The sequence below is a fragment of the Syngnathus leptorhynchus genome, unplaced genomic scaffold (assembly GCF_054491065.1).
Source record: "Syngnathus leptorhynchus isolate UIUO unplaced genomic scaffold, UIUO_Slep HiC_scaffold_48, whole genome shotgun sequence".
NCBI classification, from domain to species: Eukaryota; Metazoa; Chordata; class Actinopteri; order Syngnathiformes; family Syngnathidae; genus Syngnathus; species Syngnathus leptorhynchus.
The window spans coordinates 91,141-115,865 of NW_028232015.1; the positions used below are offsets into that span (position 1 = coordinate 91,141).

The window sequence follows — 24,725 nt, forward strand, 5'->3', positions numbered from 1 at the left end:
CATATTGATTGTCCTCGATAGATAATTGTGTCAATGGCGCTGTAAACAAATCTAACTCGCTCAGAACACACTCTTGTGAGCGATAGTGGAGGAGAGCCATTTCTTTCAAGAGAATATATCTGTACTCCGCCTCGAACGCTTTCGTCTGACAACTGACTTGCGGCTGGTAGAGCGCCTTTTCTTTTTATTCTTAACAACTCTCTTCCTCCGCCCACCAGGATGCAGGCCTCTGCGTGATAAAACTACAAGTCCCGAGCCTTCTTGCGTTGTTTCCGGTTTCCGTTGTATCCTCTGTATAACACGACCCGCTACATCCGAAGCTATGTTTTTAGCAGCGTTTTGGAGGTGTGGCTTCGCCAGGTTAAATCCACTTCTGAACATCGGCGCGACAAAACGGAAAAGTTTAGAGAAAATAGAACCTAGGCCTCGTCCGTATTGGACGGGGCTACCTTGAAAGCCTGTAAATGAGCCACCTGCTTGGTTCTCGTAATAGTTTATAAAACGGTTCAAGTCGGGATGTGTAGTTAAGGGCATCATTTTTTTTTTTTTTTTTATTTCAATCTAAAATGCAGAATGAGAATTACTTTGCCGTATTCGAAATTTAACGGAGTGTTTTGATCTGACCGTAGACTGATCGTAATGGTCTCAATATGCCGTCGACTTACTTTTAAATAGTAAATAGGATTAAATGTCTTGCAAACAACATCACCGTATTCACCCTCGATAGCGACTGTTCTAAGCATGGGCGCGAATGCGTCTCCGATCGTCTGGTGGTGAATTAAATCAGTGTAAACAAACATGTGATAACGTCCGGCTCTCTTGTCAGCGGGGTGGTGAGCACTGACCCCTTCTGGTTTCAGTGATATCCATTGCTCATGGTTCATTCCGACGACGAACGCTAGGGGGCTTTTAAACATTATTCTTAAACCTTCTTCCCCCGTAAACATGAACCTTTGCTTATGATGGTCAAATTTCACAGCGGTCTTTTTATTACTAGCTTTACTTAATAAAGTTTGAATTTCAGAAGCCAAGGAGTCGTAGCTTTTGAAGATCCCACCTCGTACTTTCAGCATATGACGTGATTCCAGGTCGCTCTGAAACCCATCTCCGCGGGGTGCATCCGTCTTGGGTTGTTTGAGGTAAAAGCTGCGTTTTTTCTCAGGGATGTCGAGGATTGAATTAACGTAGGATATTTCGCATAAACCGACTTCCCATGACCCCTCTAACTCTATGTGTCTCGCTAACTCAATTTTAAATTCGGATAAGCTATTATCTTTGAAAACATGCATGCTAGCATTCGAAGCCAGCGTGACGTAAAATTCTCTCTGAACTTCACTCATCTTGTATGTTTCACACAATGGCTGTTTTATCTTGCATCATATGTTTTTGACACTGCTCGCTGGTACCCAACTGTTAAATTTGGACGGCCAACCGACCCATTGCACCAGCATCTCACGTCTGCCTGCCACGACGCGTGATTTCAAAATTCAATGTATGCGGAACATTTTATTATTACTAATTTTCACGTTTTGCAATTGTGTTTCATAAAAAGTACCTTCTATTTCCACATCATCTAAATCAGCTATCTTGTAGACGGGTGGAACACGGCGGAGACATTTTGTTATTCTGAATACCTCATCACTAAAACTTTGCAGATATGCCTTATCAAAAACCCCTCTTAATTTAGAAATCCTCACAATTTCCCCCGGGGTAAAACGGGGCTTTTTCCCATGACGGATAGGAGCCTTTGCATACAGATGACGGAAAACAGTATCTATGTTACCAACGGTTACGGCACTTGGGGCCATTTTTATACTGGTGTGATAGCTGTTGTTATAGCTGGTTAGAAGGCTCGCAATCACGTCCACGTACCTATGTGTATTTTTAGCTGTAAAATATCTCCACATGCGTGTTTTTAGTGTTTTGTTGAATCTCTCCACAGTTCGCGCTTTCGTATCTGAAGACGTTGAAAAGTGCTGGATATTATGGTGGGTCATTAATTTTTGGAAGGGCTTGTTGAAGAATTCTTTTCCCTTATCTGTCTGGAGTCGTAAAGGAGCACCGCTATCTGATAAGACAGATTCAAATGCCTTTGTAACATGCGCTCCTGTTTTAGCTTTCAAAACTCGAGCATATGCATACTTTGTGAAAATATCAATCACGGTTAAAATATACTTATAGCCGTCGTTGTACCGGGCAAACGATTGCATATCACACAGGTCTGCTTGAAATTGTCTTTTTGGGGCTCGGACAAAAACTCTGTTTCTAGGAAAGTTTATTCTGACCGGTTTATGCAGACTATAGGTGTCTTGTTGTGATAAAAATGCTTTCACTTTTTTAATATTAGTGTTTTTACAGCTAACAACCGCTGCTCTATGTAAACGCTCTGGACCACCGAAACTACCTGGATTCTTAGCATTATAATAGACTCTCTCGAGACACCTCTTCCGTGGCATTGTTAGGTTTGTTATGATGCAAATCGGCGTGTGGTGGGATTAATGAAACACACAGAAACGCTTTTTTTTTCTTTTTTTTTAATAGATTGAACATAGAAAAACAATCAGATCACATTAGTGGTTAAAAGAAACAACAACAACAACAACAATCAGATCACAGTGTATAAAAAAACATAAAACACTTCATTTAAAAAAAAGAAATTCAGTTAGTTCTAAAAACAACAACAACAACAACCAAAAAAAAAAACCCGCTACTAAGGAGTAAAAAGCAATCAAGTCACATTATTAAAACACTATTGAGTAAAAACACTGATCAGAGTATATAATACAGAGGGGGAAACCTTTGACTCAATTAGATTTTTAAATCTCTTTAACTCTCCTGTAATATCAATTGGCATATTGTTTTGTATGTGAAATTTAACACAATCTGTAAACAAAGTCAAAACAGTCATCAATTGCCCTACACCAATTTGAGCCCACACATTAAGAATGCAGTTCATTTTTTCAGACAAACCTGCTAAACTTGACATGACAGAGTGGATGACTAAATTGTCCCATGGTGTTTGAAACAATGATTCTGACAGCGATCGGACTTTTGACATTAATGCAAGCATTTTCTGGAGAGAAACATCATTGACATTGTTTTGTGAGATGACTTTCTCTAGAATATCCGTCCAATTTTGGATACGGTAGTAATATTTTACAATCATTTTTCTGATAATGTTACCCATTCTTGTTTTCCAAAAGTTCTGAATAGAAGATCAATGTCTGATTCGGTCAATTCCACAATAGCTTTATATTCTTTTTTTATAGCCCTTAATCGCGTGAAGATACTGCACTCTGGGGCCAACTCTTGTAAAATGAGTGTAGCCGTACTGCGAATGGTTTTAAGAGGGGCTGCTGTATTGAAATAGAAAAGCATGGTCGATAATGTGTGGAGAAAATTCGTGTTGAATAGTTCAGCCATTACCTTAGCGTAATTATTGTAAAAATAAAAGTAGCTCTCTTCAACATATAGGCAGGTATGATGCATTTGACTCCGATCATCAAGAATACAGCCGTCACACGTCTCCTTAGCATGCTCCATCAATGTATTGTACAGAAGATGAACAATCAAAAGTTTGACACGCATGTAATCTTCAACTACTAACCAGTGTAATTGTGGTATTTTCATAGCGAATTCATCCCAGTCAGCATCCTCACCCAGCGGGACAAACTCCTTTGGTTGGTTGTTGCAGGCCTCTGTCGTTGTAGGTTGTTCCAGGATATCAAGGTACCATCCTATATCCATGTCCTCTGTTGATGTGAGCTCCCCGGCCATTGTAGGGTCCATGACGGGGTGTTGGTCATCGGGCCTTACGGGTTGGCTCGCAACGGCATCCTCATAGCCAGCAAAACCACAGTCACCGGCTACCATGATGCCCTGGTCTGGACTGAGCACATGTGTCACGTCACCCTCCGTTAATGGCGCCAGGTACATACCAACTATCGGATATGACACGCATGCGTTGTCAAACAGCTCTACGGAAGGAGACGCTGACCAAAACTCCTCCTCCGCTGTTGCACATCGTGGTCCGTCACCCCTCTGTGGTGATGGCTGTGGGGGCCTTGCAGGACTGCCAAATGCGTCGAAGGCTGATGATGATGATGGCAAAATGACGCCGGGTCCTGGGAAGAGACGGTCAAATCGGCTGGCTTGTGCGTACACCTTTGCCTCCAGGTCGGTTTGCTGCAATAGCGACGGGGATACAGCTGCAGACGTGATGAGAGGCAGCCCCATAGCTGAAGGTGACACGCTGACGCTCGGCCTCGTTGCAGTTGTTGAAAAGTCGACGCTCGGTCTCTCTGGCTGCGGCCTCGTTGTAGACACGGATAAGCTGGTGCTTGGTCCTTCTGAGTTTGGTGATATGCTCCCCAGACCCGACTCTGTGTCGGAGCTGTCAGGAGTAGACCAGAGTGTAACTGTACAATCAGGCACAGTCTGCACACCTCTGGAAGTCTTTTCTCCTGGACCATTCTCCATGGCAGGAAAACTCGGCAGAAGTCGTCTTGCTGGTCTTCTTTGAGGCATCGCTGCTTTCAATCTTCGGTCTCTCTTAGATGGGTGAGCTGTGACGGCTTGGGAAGGCTTGTGGGACGGGCCATACGATCATGACCTCTCTTATACAATTTACACAGGTATGCTAATGACTACGATCCCGCCTTTCTATGACAAGAGGTGAAGGAGGGGGGTTGCGGAGGTGGGGGTGTAGAGAAGGTGTGATTTGGGGAGAGTTTTTGAACAATTTAAAGTTAATTTAGTCTAAAACTAACCTCCGCTTCACTCCTACAATGTTGACCCAAGCACGGCTAGAAAGAAAGAGTTCCGAAATAGTGTCTCCACAGCCTTCCATTCTTTGATACCATTCAGAAAGCGGTATATTCAATAATGTCTGAAAAATCCCACATTCACTGCTAAACACTTGTATGGCGAAATACAGTATTTCATTCACCTCCCCATCTTCCGGGCCATCAATAGTTTGAGGAGAAACTTTAAGACGTAAAAAACATTTCCCGCTCGCTGTAATCCTTGAAACCCATGTGATGTACAACTCGCCCTGTGTTCCATACTCATCAAGAAAATCTTCCATCACTCTGGGTGCCAGCTCACTTACGATGGCCCAGTCGTTTGAGTTCAAAGATCCTTTTGAGCTGTCATCGCCACATGCTGTGCTTGCATCGTCAAACCGGTAGACGTTGGGTGCTCCTGGCGGGGCTTCGTCTCTCATGTAGAATGAAATCTCACCAACCTCATAAGAAAATCTAAACCCCCACACGGCAGTTTTGCTCAAGTTTCTCTGTAGGAGGCCTCTGTACACGTTGGAGAAACATTTTCTTCCTCTTGGGAGCATCTGCAAGTCCAGCTGAGCCTTTGTGGCATAGGTGGATGCTGACCGGCGTTTCCGCAATCATGATCCGATCTTCAGGTTTGTAGTTTAGCAGCGTAGCTTTAGCTTAAATTTTTTCTGTGAACTCACCCCTCAAGCGAGCCGTAATATAGATGCTACCGGTCCCACCCCTTTTCAAACCACACCTCTCTGTATCACATGTTTTTTTAGTCAGGAAATGCTATTAACTTACACAACTTCCATAAACCCATCTAAACAAATTATAACTATCAGAGATACAACCTGCACTAGAACGCTCTGCTAAAGCTTCCTTCAACAATTTGCACATTGACGACTCATACGACGGCTCCATCCTGTCTGATCATCAACCCCCTAAGAAGACGGCTAGAGCCATCAACACCAACACAGAAACGGAGACAATCAAATGGAGACGGCCACGGTGGTCTAGTAATGTGAAAAAACATATTGACCATGCTTTCTTTTGCAGACATTGCTACAAGAAGCATGGATACAACCAAAAAAAAATACAACCAAATACATAAACATGCCCCAACTTACCTCCACCAACGGCTCCATCCTGTCTGATCATCACCCCCCTAAGGAGACGGCTAGAGCCATCAAATGGAGACGACTAAGACGGCCTAGTAATGTGAAAAAACACATTGACCATGCTTTCTTTTGCAGACATTGCTACAAGAAGCATGGATACAATCGAAAAATACAACCAAATACATAAACATGCCCCAACTCACTTCCACCAATATGGCTAAAAAATAAAAATACCGTCAAACACATTAGTATGTAGGGCCATCAACACTACAACCAAATACATTAACATCCCCCAACAGGCCTCCAAAGGGCATGGCTACAACCAAAAAAAAAAAAAAATGCAACCAAATACATAACCATCCTCCAACATGCCTCCAACAATATGGCTTAAAATACCACACACTAACATGTAGAACCGCAGATAGAGGTACTATAAGAGACACGGATACAGTCATGAAATGCAACCAAATACATTAACGTGTTAAAATACCACACATTAGCATGTGGGGCCACAGACATTGCCTCCACCAATATGGCTAAAGCTATAATACCACCAACCAATATGGTGACACCCCAAATACATTTACGCATCATATGTGATGTGAAAACACTCTGGTAAAATGGAGACAGTTTGTCTTCATCCGCTTTCATCAATTTACACATTGACTGGTGATACCCCCCAATACATGCACCACCAGGCCATCAAACACTTTAGCATGTTTAGCATGTACACCAGCGTAATATTAACCATGACCAATGTGGCGATAGCTAAAATAGCTAAAATAGCTTGGTAAAGTAAAAAATACATGCCCAGACATGCCGCCGGCCGCGATAACCAATAGGGCCATCTCCCCCCGCGACAACCAGGAAGACGCCATCTTGGCCAGCCAAGATGGCGCCTTTCTGTCTGACGCACGAGATGACGCCTCTCTGTCTGACACCAGGATAGAACACCTGACCGGATGGGACGACCATCACCATGTAACACCTGACCCAGGATGGGACGAGCATCATCATGTAACACCTGACCCCACGATATGGCGCCTTTCTGTCTGACATCAGAGGATGTCACAACACGATGTGACACCTGGATAGAACACCTGACCGGATGTCACAAAAGGATGCCAAATCAGGATGTGACACCTGACACAGGATGCGACACCTGACCGGATGTCACATAAGGATGCCAAATCAGGATGTGACACCTGACCGGATGTCACACAAGGATGCCATACTCATTAGCATAAACACCTGCTACATTTGCATAACAATAGACATCAAAGGAAGCCACCTTGTCTTTCTCTCTAAAACTCGTCTGAGAAAGATTGTTCATACGATTTATCGAAGACACCCTTTATTTTGGAAATTCTGACGTTAACACTTTTCTGTAGAGATGTGTTGCCGTACAGGTTCTGGAAAACTCTGTCTCTATTTTCCATAGTCACCTCGTTAGGAGACATCTTAATACTGCGATGAAATGAATTATTATAAGCGGATAGAAAATCTTGAATTTTGTCGACATAACGTCTTGTATTTTTCGCAGTGAAAAACTGCCACATCCTGGTCTTGAGAGTCCGGTTAAAACGCTCGACGGTTTGTGCTTTCAAATCCGACGCTGTGGAAAAATGGATGATTTTATGATTTATTAATTTCTGGAATTGTTTGTTGAAAAATTCTTTACCAGCATCCGTCTGCAGACGTACAGGAATTTCGCTGTCTGACAGAATTGATTTGAATGCCTCGCTAACACTGGCAGCTGATTTATCCTTCAGAACGCGCGCATAAGCCTTCTTTGAGAAAATGTCAATAACGGTGAGAATATATTTCATACCATCATTATGTGTTGACAAAATCTGCATGTCACACAGATCGGCCTGAAGTTGTCTCAAAGGACCGCGTGCGAAAACTTTGTTTCTCGAGAAAGTCAGTCTCGCAGGCTTGTGCAATGTATATGCATTTTCCCCCGATAGGAATGATTTCACTTTTTTCAAAGTGATTTTTTTTTTTTTTTACAGCTCAAGAGAGCCGCCTTGTGGAGGCGTTGAGCGCCACCGAAACTTGCTGGATTTTTAAGATTATAATGCAATTTTTTGAGACATCTATCCTCAGCCATTGTTGCAATCGTTGTGACAAATATGGAACCCGTTCGTGGTTTTAAAATGTTTATTGAAAGGAGAAAAACAGGTAAAATTCTTGTTTTTTTTTTTGGTTACAATATATATATATAAAACAAACCATGTGTTAGGCGTATAATGTTTTTTCTGGTTAGAATATAATCAAACAATGCGGTATAGGAAAAACAAGGTACATTTTAAAAAAAGTACATTTAAAAAAAAGAAAGGTACATAGATTGTATTACATTTTTTAAGAACGTACATATGTTATCATAGACCGTATCACACGTTTCGGTACATTTGACTCGATAAGAATTTTGAATTTGTTCAATTCGGCTTTAATATCAATTGGAATATTATTGCGTATATGTATAATAATCAAATCATGGAACAATGTCATCAAAGTAAACAGGTGCGCTACAGTTATTTCAGTCCATTCGCTGATAATGAGTTTCAATTTGTTAAAGACTTCTTCTAAATTTGATAAGATACACACTAGATTATTCCATGTAATCTTTAGAACAGTTTGCGAGATATATCTAACTTTTTCCATAATAGCCAGCAATTTCTGTACAGAACCGTCGTTATTACTGCCCCGTTGTATAATTACTCGTTCCAAATCCTCCGTCCAATTTTGTACATCATTTTTTCTCAAATAATTACCCATTTCTTTCTCCCGCGTGTCTATGAAACACAAACTCAATAACAGAATCAGAAATTTGGGCAAAATCTTTACAAGCAGCAATGCAGCTTTCTAATTTCCCGAAGATGTCTTCTTCAAAGGACAGATCTATCAAAATGACATTGATGATTTGTTTAACGGCTATTTCTTGTATCTGAATATCGAGATGCGTCAGCATTCTGTAAATAGTAGAAAAGAAGCGTCTATTACATATTGATTTCATCACGTCATCGTAATTCTCGTAGAAATAAAAGCTCTCATGTTTAATGTAGAGGCATGTATGTCTCATCTGGGAAAGATCGTCCAATTCACAATCCAAACAATTGATTGCGCTATGTTTTAACAGCGTTTCGTGTAATAAGTAAACTACCAACAATTTGATTCTTACGTAATCAAGTGGCGACACCCGCGGTGGAGCGTTTTCGTTTTCAAAACTGTCACTGTTTGATGACGAGGATGATGGCAACGAAGAAGCCCCGGATGTTGATTTGTCGGGGTCGGTACTCAATACTGCCCCCTTTGATAAATTCTCGCGGTCGTTGTTCGTTGAGACCTTCGATGTTGATTTGTCGCGGTCGGTGCTCATTACTGCCCCCTCTGATGAGTCGAGATCTGGAGGCGCAGGCTGGTTTGCAGAAAGGGAGACATTTTCCGTTTCAAATGGCGGGATTGCCAGCTCGGGACACCATAGCTCCGATTCCACCGGCTTCTCCAGCGTGATGAAAGGCTGTCGTCTAGCCTCCTTTGCGTGCCAGGTCCCCGGCTCCTTCAACAGACGTGTGAATCAACGATCCTCGGGGTGAGATGTTTTTCCCTCTTCTTCTTCTTCATCCGAAGAAATGATGATGATGACTGATTCAGCGATTAGCATCGGTTTGAAATCTTTTAAACATTCTTGACCGCAGTCATCTCGGCCGCATCTGGAATCAGAATGGTGGGCCTCCGGATACGTAACGGTGCGTTCCGGGCAAATCGTTGTGGAAGTCTGCATGTTGATGTCAGCTTCATCAGAACCGCAGCCGCGGGGCATCATGGGTGAGGTTTGAGGAGTAGTTTCAGCCGAACACAAATTAATTACCTCTTCGTGATGACGTTGTAGGCCTTTTAGAATCTTTTGTTCTGGTTCCTTGTCTGCATCTTGGAAGGTAGGCAGAAGATTTCTGGCGCAACGTTTGTCCGACATTTTGTCTTGATCAGCGAGATGTTTCTTGGCGAGATTCGTTGAGGTTTGAGGCTTTGGGGCAGATTTTTTTTCTTATACAGAGCAGATGAAAACGGACCACGCCCTCCCCCCGGAGATTTAGGGGTGGGTGTGCTTGGAGTAGGCGGTACTTTGATTGTAGGGGTTGTAAAAAATTTAGAAGTATTGAGTTGCTAGTCAAATATAATTTTTTTTCTGACCCCCACAATCGTGATCCACATTCTACTACACAAATACTGCTCTGTTATAATGTCAGTTAAGGGATTAATTCTCCTCTGCCACTCTGATAAAGGGACTTGTAGAATCGTCTGAAGAACACCACACTCACTGTTGAAGACCTGTAGGGTGAGTAGACCATCACATAATTCACCGTCTTCCTCCGGGGATAGCTGAGGTGAAACTTTGAGGTGGAAAAACCAGCGGCCATTCGGTCCTAGTCTCGAAATCCAAGTTAGTGTGAGCTCGCCCTTCAGCCCCGTTTCTCCAACAAATTGGGGAAGGAGCCTTGGAAACAATTGACTGATGATGGCCCAGTCATTCGAGTTGAGGGATCCAAATCCATGAGGCATGGTATACTTGCCATCATCCCGCATGAAAAAGACCAATTCTCCCACGTGGTGGATGTACTGGTAGCCCCAGGAAAAAGTACCAGTTAAAGGCCAATTATTCTCAAGCTCCGCCACATTTAGAGGACTCTGTTGCAATCTTCTGACAAACATTTGCTTCTTCCTAGGGGCCTGTAAAAGTCCATCTGCACCCGGGGGTGAGACATGAACCGTTACAGGTGTTTCGGAAATCATACTTCTCAGTAGAAGGTTCAAAAAATCAGATCGACAACCTCCACTCCCCAGACTCTATATACCCGCATTGCCGATCCCACCCACTTTTTGCCTTTCATCGTCACGTGTTATATTTTCAAAGATCTTGTTTGAACATTTTTTAACTTCATTTCTCCTCCATACAGATTTTTTATTGAAATGGAAACTCAATCACCAGCTAATTTCCTCCCTCGGACGGTAAGATTCATTTTCGCCTCATACTATATTTAAATCTTTTTTTTAAATGAAACATACCACGAATAAACAAAATATATGTTTCACAAAACACATCTCTACAGAGACACACACTGACTCCCCCACAACTCCAGACACACGCGGGGTCATAAAAAATCTAACACCCCCGTGATCTTAAGACCAGCCAACATCAACAGGACATGCTTAGACATATCCCCTAACCAAAAAACAAACAAACCAAGATTTACAGACATCCTGAGATACGAATGGTAAGGTGTGCAAGTTTCTTATTTTAGGATGAAAGTGAATGAACCACTTAAACACCCCCTACAGGACGAGGTAGGAAGCAGCAGCTCGCAACACAAAACTCTAAACAAAACACAACACTTTGACTTTCAATCACGCACATTCTCTCACCCTAATCCCTTGCCTTTCATTATTACCAATACGGTCATAAAAAAAAAAACATTTGACCTCACAACCTAACCACAACCTATAACCTATGACCTCATTAACTCATTTAAAAAAAAAAAAAAAAATATTCAGCATATTTTTTTACCTTTTAATTAAGGCCATAAATCACTACTCCATCAAAGTTTGTCATTTAATCCATATTTCCCTCTCTAGCCTGGCCCAGTAGATGGTTGCAGTTTCTGCTTCTGTCGGTAGGGGCGCCATCAGCCACTGACCATGTTGTTAAATACAACAAATACGTTGTAAGCACTGGATGCTGACGCCATCTGGAAATTGAATAATCACTCCCTCTGGCCCACACAGAATTCTGGTTTCAACAGCTGACAACAAGTCCTCCCCATCAAATTGATCGGAGTGTCTGTGGAATGGATGTATTTGTGCCACAGTCTACACCCCGTCCGGGTGATCACAGTTTCAAGTGGTTTGGTAAAAAGCAGAGTTTGTGGTTTTCCCGAGAAGCCGACTAAAGTTGTTGTTTTCTCTGACAGTGAGGATACAGGAAGGGCAGTGTTTATGGATGAATACGTTGCTCCTGTGTCCACCAGTATCTGCACAGGTTTTCCCTCCACTGTCACATGAAGCATTGACTCCGCTGGGCCACTGCTTCTCTTGCTCCCCGGGCAGCCCTATTCAAATTGTCCACACCAGAGATCATCATGTTGGTAGTACTGACCTCCGTGTGTTTGTGGCTGTTGCCAGGGCCGTTCACCAGACGGAGCTGTTCCTGCTTGTTGCATCGGCGCCTCAGGTTGATGTGGCGGGCCTCCGGCTGGGCGGGCGGCTCCGTGCGGTCGATACTGCGGGCATTCTCTTGCCCAGTGATCGGTTTCGCCGCAGATGAAGCATGCGTTGGGCGAATGGTTTTTGTATGTTGCCCTCCCCGGGTAAGCAGGTGCACTCCCTCCCCGGCCTCTGTATCCGCCCCGGAACTGGCCCCTTCCGCGTCCCACCACCTGAGGAGCCTGTGACATTTGCATTTCCTTTTTCTGTGATTTAGACTGTTTAGCTTCACCATGCATTTTTGCCAACTGTAATTTCAACAACTGTTTGGATAATGCGTCTGTCTCGTTATCAACTTTAGCTTGTGACTCAGTAAACATTCTGCAGTGATGCAAAAGATGACGTTTAAATCGTTCCTCGGCACAAACCAGAATGTCAGTGTTAGAGATGTTCCGACTCTAACTTATTGTGCAAGAACCACACGAGACAGTATGCCCTTTTGAACACTTGCACGTGGAGAACTTGTTCGTCATTGTAGATACAACAATGTCCGAACAAATTCTGCAAGTGGAGAGTTTGTTCGTTGCTGTAGACACAGCAGTGTCCGAACAAAGTCTGCCGTTGCATTCATGCAAGACAGTATTTATTGAGAGAAGAAGGGTGGGGGTGACAATTTACATGTGTGGTGGCCAAGGTGGGGGTGAAACACCTGGCCTCTGATCACATCATAGCGGGGGATGTTTTACGATGTTGAGTAGACAGAACAACTTTGATTGCGTCTTCTACAATTGGTCAATCAGTGCAAAGGATCTTAGCACTTTGTTCTACTCCTTTGTTAAGACAGGACAAGCTTAGGTTAATTATTACTGATTACATTCCAACATAATATGATCAACCTAATCTATTCAACCCTAACAGTCAGGGTCTGACATTAGCTGCTTCTTCACATCTGGCGGAAGTCCATCCACCAGCGCCGTCCGGAAGAGCACCTCTGCCTCGTGCGTGAGAGCCGGATGACGACCTGTGGTTTCAATCCAACTCTCCACACATGTTACATAATGTTGGGCAGGTGACATTTTCACATCATAAGGAAACATAGTGGAGGCCAGATCGGTGGGTTGTGGGAAAGTCATTTTAATGTTTTCAAACTACTACTGCTACTGCTACTTGTGGCAAGGGCACCTCCCTCCCCAGTCTCGCTGTGAACGCTCTTTCTGTCTCCACTTGCTCTTCACGTCTTGTCTCACTTTTCCGTTACCCATTTTAACATCTGCGCTTCCTGTCTACGCTGCTCATCAACTTGATCAACTTTCTTCTTTAGCTCCTTGTTCTCGGCACTAAGTCTATGCCAGCTTTCTCTACCTCCTCTGCTTTTCTCACATTAACAACACTTTCTACGGGCAGTTTCTTCTGAGTGGCAAACAAAGCTGTTGCAGCTGTTGCCATATTGTGCAAAGAGCGTCGCTCTTCCTCTCTCTCCCTAATGTGCTTCTCGAGCACCTTGCGCTCACGCCAGCCGGCCCCTTTCTGCTTGTCTTCTAAGGAGAGCTTTCTTTTCAGCACCTGACCCTCTTTTTGCTGCAATTGCCGTGAGAGACGTTCCATGTCCCAAGTTGTTGAAAAACCCTGAAACAATTTGTCAGCTTCCAATTTTCGCGAAGACTTTTCGGTGTCTCACATGCTCCTTTGCCACTTTCTTTCTGTCAATGCCACTCACAATTGGCGCTACCACATTGCATACATTCTTTCAATCTCACTCCATTCATTCCTCTCAGCGCACACACACCTCACATCACACACACTGTCTCACTCCATTCATTCCTCTCAGCACACGCACACCTCACATCACACACTGTCTCACTCCATTCATTCCTCTCAGCACACGCACTCCTCTCATCTCACACACGCACACACACTCCCCCCAATTTGATTCATTTTGGATATTTTAGGGTCTGATCTCTCACAGAAGGAACTGTTACCACCGGATGTTTTCGGGAGGCTTCACTTCTCCCAGGATCTAAAAAAAAACCTGGCTATTTGAATACGCTCGTCAACGTACCTTTGTCCGCCACGACTAAGCTAGGTCCCGGACCTATTCGTAATACGCGTAAGTCCCTGACTTTACCGTACACGTCACACACGTAAGTTCCAAACTTATTCGCCGTATGTATCTCTTGCACACTTTATTTGATCTGAACAACAGTCTCCTCTTAAATTTCCTCTTTCAATTTGCAGAATTTCGACTTATAGTAACAGGCATTCTGCTTACCTTATCAGTGATGAGCTCAGGGTTGAGGAGACGTTGTACCAGCTCAACGTTGTGCACTTATTCCAAACGGTTCGCCAACCGAGAGACAGCGTCCCAGACGCTGTCCGGTGTCCTGGATACAGACCACGAGTTGCCAATTACCCTTCTCTTGACATCACGTCGGGGTCACCAAGAAATTGTTAGGATACGGATTTTAGCTATTGATCTGACTCCAAATTGCGATCAACACTTAACACAAGTTTCTATGTCCCAATCCACACACTGGCGCACCTAACAATTTTGCGAGTTCGTTCTGTCAAAGAGAAGACCAGTAGATCAATCAGACCAAATTTACCAATTGTTTATTCCTAACAAAGCGCACTAATACAGGCCTGGGTCCCGAGTCCCTCACACTAAAACTCGTGCGTTTTTGTGACCACCAAAAGACGACAAATTCTTCCGGGTTGCCCAGTTTTAAAGAAACACAATATGAATATTAAAGCATGCAAAATATTGTGTGATGATTGGTCGACGATCATCTCCTCCCCGTCGAGGTGTCATCACTGGTCAGGGGGTTGGTTTTTTTCCTCTCGAAGCCCAACCACCTGGACGTGGTGTTGTTCTTTGTTCTCGTTCCTCACCGACCTTGAGGTGTTATCGTCCGGTACTCCCTTCGTCCCGTACCATCCCGTACTCCCTGTCTGGTACTCCCTTCCTGGGCCTCCCTGTTCCATAACTCTTAGAAGAAAACAAGTTCATGCAGTGTGCCTGCACATTCCTCACCCCCCACCAATCCACACAAGCACTCCAATACTAGATATTATATTGATATGATTATATGTTTCACACAACCTTAAAAAATATGTTTGCAAACCGCTGAAAGCACATTTCCCTTTAGTACACAGAGCTTAGTAAAGTTCCATGACACATCGTCACAAAACATTCAGTAAATAACAGGACATTCAGGTGATAACATAACTGACCTTATCCTTCCCTCCCATTCCCTTCCTAGTTCCTGATTTTGGTCAGTATAAAGCCTTCTGATCTGGAGTGTGACGTTGTTTCATCTGCTGAAGTGCCTTGTGCACTGACCGCCATTAAACAACCTAAAATCTGTTGCAAAAACATTACTCCACATTTTTGTTTTCCTTGCTCAACGACGCACATCTTGGACAAAACGCAACAGGCCGTTTTAGCTAAACTATTCACAGTCTCGGCTCGGCAAACTGAGGTTCAATTCCCCGACACAGAGTCGATTTCTTTGTGTGAGAAAATTACTTTTACAGTTTTGTAGAGCAAATCAAAAGGATCATAAGACTTGTTTCCAACCTGTTTCACACGAGGGACCTTTAGCGTGTGAGGCAAATGTGATAACCACTACACCATGGAAACTGCACCGACACACATAGCCTTTTGAAAAGCCCGGCAAAAGTTCAACAAAAGTGCGAAACCTGGTCTTCACCCAGTCTCAAATCAAGTACCCTTTAGCGAAACGACTCACAGCCTGGGCTCGACAAATCGGGCTTCAATTTGCCGACACTGAGTTTATTTCTTTGTATGAAAAAATTGCTTTTGCGGTGAAGGAATATAAGAATTTGATCTTGAAATAGTTCATTAGACATCTTGTGCATGAGAGTATGAAACTGCTGAGTGTGTGACAGTGGGAACAAAACAAAATATGTGGTTGGTGCGAGGACGTCTGCGTTCCAGAACAAAAAGATAACCCAGGAGCAGCATGGATGACAAGACCCACAGGGTCACAGCTGGTGGATATCAACTGGTGACCCTATATGGAAATCTACAACCAGGAGGAGCGAGCAAGTTATTCGGCAGGAGAAGAAAGACCAATGAGAGCAAGCTAAAGTTAACTGCAGTTGACACATAGCCAATAGAATAATGACAGAATGCCTTTGTTGATGTGCCATTTGCATATTGTGTAGTATAATTAATGGCTGGGCAACTCGGATGTAGAGTACGTCTGCTGGTGGCAACAGAGGCGTACAGAGGTGTATTGAGAGGGACCCGAGACCCAGGTGATGTATTAGATTTGTGTGTTAGGAATAAATCCACTCGTGTGTGAAAATGCCGGCTTCCTGATACCTTTCTATTGCAGAACGAGCGCGCATATTGTTGGATGAGTGGCAGTTGGGTAAAGTCACAAATTGGAGTCAGATTAGTAACTCGAGTTCATGTTAAATTAGAAAAATATTCCAACAGCGGGCACAGTTTTGAAAAGCAAATCAAAAAGTTCATAAGTACCTGCTTTATTCCTCACTCACTTTTGTTGAACTTTTGCCGGGCTTCCCAAAATAATTTGGACATCACAGCAGTCATCATGTTCTTCTAAGATGCGAAAGACCCCTAGTTTGAAACTGGGTGGAAACAACCTTTTCTAAATTTATTAGTCAGTGTTGTCTGCTTTACAAAGTGTGCCAGGGACACCTCGGCAAACGTGAGCCAGAAGCTCTCTGAGTCAGCAACAGCCAGGTGTGTGACATTCCGCTACAATGCTCCCCTGACCACGTATAGGGCGAAACCAGCCTCTAATCTGTGTTTCAGTGAGTGCAATTTATCAGGGTACAAATTACTTGAGCCTAAACTGTTGGTTCATGGTCACCCCTTATGATCGTTGAAACCTTTTCATGCCCATGTCGCTAATTTTGAGATGCTTTTATTCTTCATCTTGTCATTCAATGATATTGTCATTCTTCGCAATCGTTTCGCCATAGTTAGTTTATTTTTTATGATTCATTATAACTTCAATGTAGATTTGGAGAATCATGTCCACATTATATAGCTGCATTGGGTATTGTTTGTGCGTGTGTGTGTGTGTGTGTGTGTGTGTGTGTGTGAGTGTGTGTGTGTGTGTGTGTGTGTGAGTGAGTGTGTGTGAGTGTGTCTGTCTATATGTCTGTGTGTGTGTTTACACAGTTCTGTGTGTTGTATTCAGAGTAGTTGTGTTTATATAAAATAATGAGAAGATTTGCACACATATGTACATCAAAACGTATATGAGATTGTCTAACCTGACAAAATATGTACACATTGCTGTTGCTCTCTCTTCAACTGCCATCATCCAGTCTATCCTCTGCACCTCCATCACTGTCTGGTTTGGATCGACCACCAAACAAGACAAGCACAGACTGTAACGGACAATCAGGTCTGTGGAAAAGATAATGGGGACCAGCCTCACCAGGACCAGGAATTGTGCAAGTATCATCTCTGCAGACCCTTCTCACCCAGGTCACAGTCTGTTCAAACTTCTCCCCTCCGGACGGCGTTATAGAGAGCTGTACGCAAAAACCAGCAGACAAAGACACAGCTTCTTCCCCAGGCTGTAGCTCTGATGAACTCACACCACTCATAGAGTCTCAGAGACATCACTGTGCAATAACATCCTGGTCTCGCCACTTAAATGTTGTTAGTTACCTGAATGTTGTCAGTCACTTAAATGTCGTACAGAGGCTGAGATCAACTGGAGTCATATTCCTCGTTTGGCATGCACAAACCTGGCAAATATAGCTGATTTAGATTTTATGCAGGGGTTTTGGTGTTGGCAGGATTGGGCAGGTGTTGGTTCTGGATGCTGTTTTGGTAGGGAATACTGTAATGGAATAGTCTGACAATATCCTGGCACTGTCTGTGTCACCAGCTCAGTGGCCTAGTAGTAGAGTGTCCGCCCTGAGACTGGAAGGTTGTGGGTTCAAACCCTGGCCGGGTCATACCAAAGACTATAAAAATGGAACCCATTGCCTCCCTGCTTGGCACTCAGCATTAAGGGTTGGAATTGGGGGGTTAGATCACCAAAAATGATTCCCGAGCGCGGCGCCGCTGCTGCTCACTGCTCCCCTCTCCCCCAGGGGATGGATCAAAATCACATGGGGATGGGTTAAATGCAGAGGACAGAGCCCTTTGAGACTGCTTGTGATTTAGGGCTATATAAAAACTTGACTTGACTTGAGAAAACTGGACAATAAGACCTGGAAGGGTAAGTGTTCCTTTTTTTATGTCAGATCATCAGCAGCAGCTGCTGCAGCCTCGTGTCTCAAGGACATCCAGCCCTAAGGTTACAGTCATCCAGCTCTGCAACCAGTGACAGTCATTTCAGTACGGAGGTCGAGACGGCCGTGCTGTTCTCCGTATCCTTAGGTGTTAGTAGACTCACACATATTTTGACCTAAATGTTAGCGGTTTGGGTAGCTCGGTGGCGCACTGGTTACCATGTCCGCATCACAGTTAGGGGGAGTTCGATTCCACCTCTGACCCTCCCTGTGTGGAGTTTGGTTTGTTCTCCCCGTGCCTGCGTGGGTTTTCTCCAGGCACTCTGGTTTCCTCCCGCATTCCAAAAACCATGCTTGGTAGGCCGATTGAGCACTCCAAATTGCCCCTAGGTGTGAGTGCAAGTGCAGGTGGTTGTTCGTCTCTGTCTGCCCTGCGATCGGCTGGCTACCGGTTCAGGGTGTCCCCCGCCTACTGCTCAATAACTGCTGGGATAGGCTCCAGCACGCCCGTGACCCCCGTGGGGACAAGTGGTATAGAACATGGGTGGATGTTAGTAGCCTATATTAATCATTATGTATTTTAGGGCAACAAAAGTGCGCAAATGATATTGAATAATGGCACTAAATGTAGGAATTTACTCATAGCCACTCAAAGTAAACTGCCTTGACAGGGAATCGAACCCGAGCCTCACACGTGAATCCTACCACTGGACTACCAATGCAACTTTTGGCAGCTACCTATCAGATTTTGGAAAGATGACTCCAGCCATCACAAACTGCTGAACTCACTGATTTTCTTTTGGCAAACTGTCGAAGCGAACATCATCAGAAACCAAAATTAGCTTTCGCTGAAATGCTAAATAATGTTAAAGTTGACTTGGAAAAGCTGTCAATTATTGTCCTAATAGGTTTCAATGGACACATATAATATGGTAGCTTACAATATACTGTTGAACGGGGAGGAAACTTGGGTCTCACCAATAGCTGTCCCCGTCAATATCCTTTGGAGCACCCCGTCTTACAGCCAGTGTCAAATATTGAACAGAGTCCGTTAATGATCCTAGGAAACGTCCTGACATGGTCTGCGCTGCTTCTCACTCTCTGACGCCATCTTTAGAGAACTGATGGCTGAGTCTACTGTGCAATGCACAAGGAGGTTGTGGAAGTACACAATAAACTATCAATGGGGAATTTTACAAAGCACATTGTCCCTCCCTAAGCCTATTGCAAGAGGCCTCAGCTTTCCAGAGGCCGAACAGAAGGCATTTGAACTGCCACACGCTGGTGATGGGTGCTTACTTAGGCTTGACAACTGAGGCTTGTGTAGGAGGAGGATGGTGTAGATACGAGGGAAAGGCGGTTGGCATACAGGGGTTTAAATACACAATTTAAGCAGGGGATTTTATGTTGGTAGGATTGGGCAGGTGTTGGTGCTAGATTCTGTTTCGGTGGGCAATACTGAAATTGAGTGGTCTGACAATAACCTGGCTTCGTCGGTGGATGAGAACACTGGACAATATGATCTGGAAGGGTAAGTGCTCCTTTATTTGTGTCAGAGCAGCAACAAAAGCCAAGTGTCTGTTAGGATACGGATTTTTAGCTATTGATCTGACTCCAAATTGCAATCAACACTTAACACAAGTTTCTCTGTCCCAATCCACGCACTGGCGCACCTAACAATTTTGCGAGTTCGTTCTGTCAAAGAGAAGACCGGTAGATCAATCAGACCAAATTTACCAATTGTTTATTCCTAACAAAGCGCACTAATACAGGCCTGGGTCCCGGGTCCCTCACACTAAAACTTGTGCGTTTTTGTGACCACCAAAAGACGACACATTCTTCCGGGTTGCCCAGTTTTAAAGAAACACAATATGAATATTAAAGCATGCAAAATATTGTGTGATGATTGGTCGATGGCCATCTCCTCCCCGTCGAGGTGTCATCACTGTGGTCAGGGTGTTGGTTTTTTTTCTCTCGAAGCCCAACCACCTGACGTGGTGTTTGTTAGGGTTTATGAACTATCTTGATCGTATGATTATGTTGGGATGTAGACTAGAATGATGAACTTTGTTTTAACCTTCTACCTTTCTTTTACTCTGAAAAGTTTAACCATTCAGTTGTTGCCACTCTCCAAATGGTGTGTTGTTTAGATAGTCATCTGGAAGGCTCCACTAGGTTTTATTTCCACGACCTCGTAAAACAATAAACTGGGACCCTCTGAAGTGGTCAACCATTGTCTGTGGTGACCACCACACATGTAAATTGTCACCCCCACCTTTGCCACTCTCACCCCCACCCGTCTTCTCTCAATAAATACACTCTTGCAAGAATGCAAAGGCAGACTTTGTTCGGACATTGCTGTATCTACAGTAACGAACAAATTCTCCACTTGCAAGTGTTCAAAGGGCATACTGTCTCCCGTGTGGTTCTTGGAAAATAAGTTAGAGTTAGAACATTTCTAACAGTGTTGTTCTTTGTTCTCGTTCCTCACCGACCTTGAGGTGTTATTGTCCGGTACTCCCTTCGTCCCGTACCATCCCGTACTCCCTCGGCCTGTTTTACAACACTTCGCAGAAAACAAGTTCATGCAGTGTGCCTGCACATTCCTCACCCCTCACCAATCCACACAAGCACTCCAATACTAGATATTATATTAATATGATTATATGTTTAACACAACCTTAAAAAATATGTTTGCAAACTGCTGAAAGCACATTTCCCTTTATGTCTCAAGAAGACCTGGGGCTGGGTCTTCTTCTGCAACAAAAAAATGCAGCAAAAATTATCTTTGCATAATCTCAAGGTCACCAGTGAGTCACTCAATATATGTGCTCACTCACCAGGGACAGTCATTACTGAGGTCAAGACGGTCGTGCCGTTTCCTTTTTCCTTAGGTGTTAGCAGACTCAGACATTTTCTTTACCTAAATGTCAGTGGTTTGAAGGAAGCCTTTGTTAATCACAATCCATTTTAGGGCGTTCGATCATTTATGGTGGTACCCATTTGAATTTAAATCTGTCATTTTACTTTAGGAAGGAAACATTTCTTAAAAATCCATACTTGTGATGTGCGAGGAACAACAATCTGGAGCATTCTTCAAAAGGACGGACCAACAGCCGACAAAAATGCACAGTTCCAGACTACAGTTGATAATGCTCAAAAGTCGTATTGTGTCGCGGGATGCTGATGCTTGTATCGAGTATTCCAGGAAGTGTTCAGTGCAGCTTGCATCGAGGCATGTATCATTATGGAGTGGAGACCTCATCGATGAAAGAGGAGGCTTCGTCTGCTCGACGGGTGCCGTGATTGGCTGACACACAGACGAGGCTTAGTCTGCTTGACGGGTGCCGTGATTGGCTGACATATAAAAGCGGCAACGCGTCCCCTGTCTTCCCCGCGCAATTCGAGTTTCTGTGCGACAATACGAGATTTTTTGCTAACGAACCGTTTTCATGGAGCCTAAGAGAAAAAAGAAACATTCCCCAGTAGGATAACATTTTGATCTCGTTTCCCCAAATAAGGTGTTCTTTTGTATGGTGCCCCATTTCATGGACGTTTGGATTTATGTCTTGCATTCTTTTCCAAGGTGTCCCTGATGGTCCAGTGGTTAGGATGCGGAGCTTCCACAGCCCCGCCTCCTGTTTTCGATTCCCGGTCACGTCAGGCTATTTATTGTTTTTGAATAAAAACCAATAACTGTTAGGGTTTATAAACTATCTTGATCGTATGATTATGTTGGGATGTAGACTAGAATGATGAACTTTGTTTGAACCTTTTACCTTTCCTTGACTCTGAAAAGTTTAACCATTCAGTTGTTGACACTTTCCAAATGGTGTGTTGTTTAGTTAGTCTTCTGGAAGGCTCCACTAGGTTTTATTTCCACAACCTCGTAAAACAATAAACTGGGACCCTCTGAAGTGGTTAACCATTTGCTGAGGTGACCACCACACATGTCAAATGTCACCCCCACCTTGGCCACTCTCACCCCCACCCTTCTTCTCTCAATAAATACTCTCTTGCATGACTCCAACGGCAGACTTTGTTCGGACATTGCTGTATCTACAGTAACGAACAAACTCTCCACTTGCAAGTGTTCAAAGGGCATACTGTCTTCCGTGTGGTTCTTGCAAAATAAGTTAGAGTCAGAACATCCCTAACAATAACCATCCCCCTCAATTGCACAAGCACTCCTTGTGATACCCCCACGCCTTTGTTCACCTCCTTTTTCTTAGAGTCGCCATCTAGTGGTGATGGCAGCAACCAAATAAACCATAAAAAATGAAGTAAAATAATATATCTGCAAAAACATGCCCATCATGCATTGCCTCTTTTAACCTGAGAACACTAAAACTATGACTTTGTATTTATTGAAAATCTCCAACATTACCACTGAATATTTTTTTTTTCTGAACAAGTTTTGAAAATGACATTTTCTTAAAACTTTGAGAATAAGAATTGTAATAAAAATTCCTGGAACAATGATATGAAAATCTCAGGCAAAGAAACATCCATCCATCCAGTTTCTGTACCGCTTTGTCCCCACGGGGTCGCGGGCGTGCTGGAGCCTATCCCAGCCGTCATCGGGCAGTAGGCGGGGGACTTTTAGAAACACATTTTAATTGCTGTATATTTTAGAACGGTTACGTAAATTCATGCTGCCTCTCAAGTTGAAACGTCTTACATTTAGATTGGACGCTATCAAGTCATAATTGACTGCTTACTCCTGTAAAGAGGACTTTGAATTTGTTTTTTTTTACATCATACAAACTATTGATTTGACCAGTAGAGGGGGTGCACCGTTCATGTAGGTAATGCAATACCAGATCGATTCGTGTAGTGGATTGGGCAAGCCCCTATTACACCTCCCTATTCCAAAAATCTATTTAATATGTGGTCCCCATATAGGGGCCGTATCAGATATTAAACTGATAAGAACAGATACTACAGTTTTGCATGCTTCCCCTTGAAGAGTGCATAAATGTGTATTTTGCCCTGATATCCACACAGTGGCAGTCAGTGGATGTAAAACTAAGAGAGATCTCTGGAGAAGCTGTTGCTCCCTTGCACCCATGTCCATTCACTCAGCATCTGATAAACATATTGAGTAAGAACACAAAAGACACTCTCGACTCTGCAGCTTCCATTTTACAAAGGAGCGAATCCTGGTTCCTTACAATAGAATATGGTCCAGAGAAAGTAACGTCAGTAAAATTCCAAATTTGTTGTCGTGGCCGAGTGGTTGAGGAGATAGACTTGAAATCCATTGGGGTCTCCCCTCGCAGGTTTGAATCCTGCCGGGAACAGATGTCACTTGCTGTACACAGCTTTGGTTGTCACATCGTCAAATTTCACCTACTATCTTTAACGTTATTGTCTTTCTATCCTAAAATGGAAGTGTTGTCGGGATTTGAACCTGCACGGGGAGGCCCCAAGGGAATTCTAGGCCATCGCTTTAACCACTCGAAGAAGATATTAACTGTTCTTTTTTTTTTTTTAAATAACTTCATAGGGTTTAAAACTGAAACAGAATAAGCCAATATTGGAAGAGGAAAAGTTTCATAAGTCTTCAAAGCATCTGCTGAAGATTTGTACATGATGTGACCGACTGTACTCACAACTGCTGTAAACTGTGTCGGGAGGTCGTCAGAGGCGGCACAGAAGAAGGTGTCCGACACCAGCGGGACTACCACTCACCGGGCTTCGAACCTTACTCTACAGAAAATCATCCAAATGGCCGAGTCAGTTCATTTCAAAGAAGCCACCTTTATCTTCTGAATCCAATTCCTCACACGAGACATTGAGAAGAGATTCCACAGTTCCCTTTGGCACCTCTCCTGCAGACCCATCAGGACTTGTTCACTCTCAACCATCTCCTGCACCACGCCTTCCACCTTCGGAAGCAGATCCATGACGCGCTGACGACAAATGCCCGTCTTACTGCAAGAATTCAACGAGCAAAGAGCGTGTGACTCTACAGAAAGTTTGATGAGGGTCGATTCTTTTGGATCGTTTTTTTTTCAGATATTTCAAAGCAAAATGTTCCTAAATTTGATCCTGCTCCAAAATATAGGCACACTCTCTGCAGGATGTGAAGACATGGTTAGGAACTATTAGGACTTGGTTAGAGGGTTGTTTGGACTTGGTTAGGAACTGTTAGGACTTCGTTAAGGACTGCAATGAAGGACGAAGGAAAGCAATTGCAGTATAGAAGATTACATTCGACTATTCATTACAGTACATTCACAGTTTTGTCAAATAGATGTTTTAGCAACTTCTTCTGCTCTGAAGTGGATGTAAGCATACATCAGTAGCTGAGGTGTGTATAGAAGTCTCAAAGCGTCCTCTCATAGAACTGCACCGCTTGTACCACTAGACGCGA

The 24,725-nt window shown here is 43.6% G+C and overlaps 3 long non-coding RNA genes and 1 other non-coding gene across 13 annotated transcripts; 2 read left to right on the top strand and 2 right to left on the bottom strand.

The window, feature by feature from the left end:
- Nucleotides 1-398: 398 nt before the first annotated feature.
- Nucleotides 399-4,651, top strand: LOC147038567 (uncharacterized). Of its 2 annotated transcripts, XR_015063818.1 has the most exons (4): nt 399-1,139; nt 1,943-1,988; nt 3,633-3,706; nt 3,783-4,651. It is a non-coding gene; the product is annotated as an uncharacterized LOC147038567 (long non-coding RNA). The 2 variants fall into 2 exon arrangements; XR_015063819.1 differs by lacking the exon at nt 1,943-1,988.
- Nucleotides 4,652-4,737: 86 nt separating this feature from the next.
- On the top strand, nt 4,738-16,822 carry LOC147038568 (uncharacterized). Of its 9 annotated transcripts, XR_015063810.1 has the most exons (5): nt 4,738-9,488; nt 9,595-10,906; nt 11,200-11,242; nt 11,531-11,568; nt 11,681-16,822. It is a non-coding gene; the product is annotated as an uncharacterized LOC147038568 (long non-coding RNA). The 9 variants fall into 9 exon arrangements; XR_015063809.1 differs by having other exon boundaries at nt 11,531-16,822; XR_015063808.1 differs by having other exon boundaries at nt 9,595-11,568.
- Nucleotides 16,823-17,071: 249 nt separating this feature from the next.
- LOC147038569 (uncharacterized) lies at nt 17,072-24,279 on the bottom strand. The gene is made up of 4 exons (XR_015063820.1): nt 24,136-24,279; nt 23,962-24,058; nt 17,539-17,635; nt 17,072-17,451 (listed from the first exon to the last, which is right to left on the bottom strand). It is a non-coding gene; the product is annotated as an uncharacterized LOC147038569 (long non-coding RNA).
- Nucleotides 23,133-23,326, bottom strand: LOC147038570 (U2 spliceosomal RNA). Its single transcript, XR_015063823.1, has one exon. It is a non-coding gene; the product is annotated as a U2 spliceosomal RNA (small nuclear RNA).
- Nucleotides 24,280-24,725: the final 446 nt, after the last annotated feature.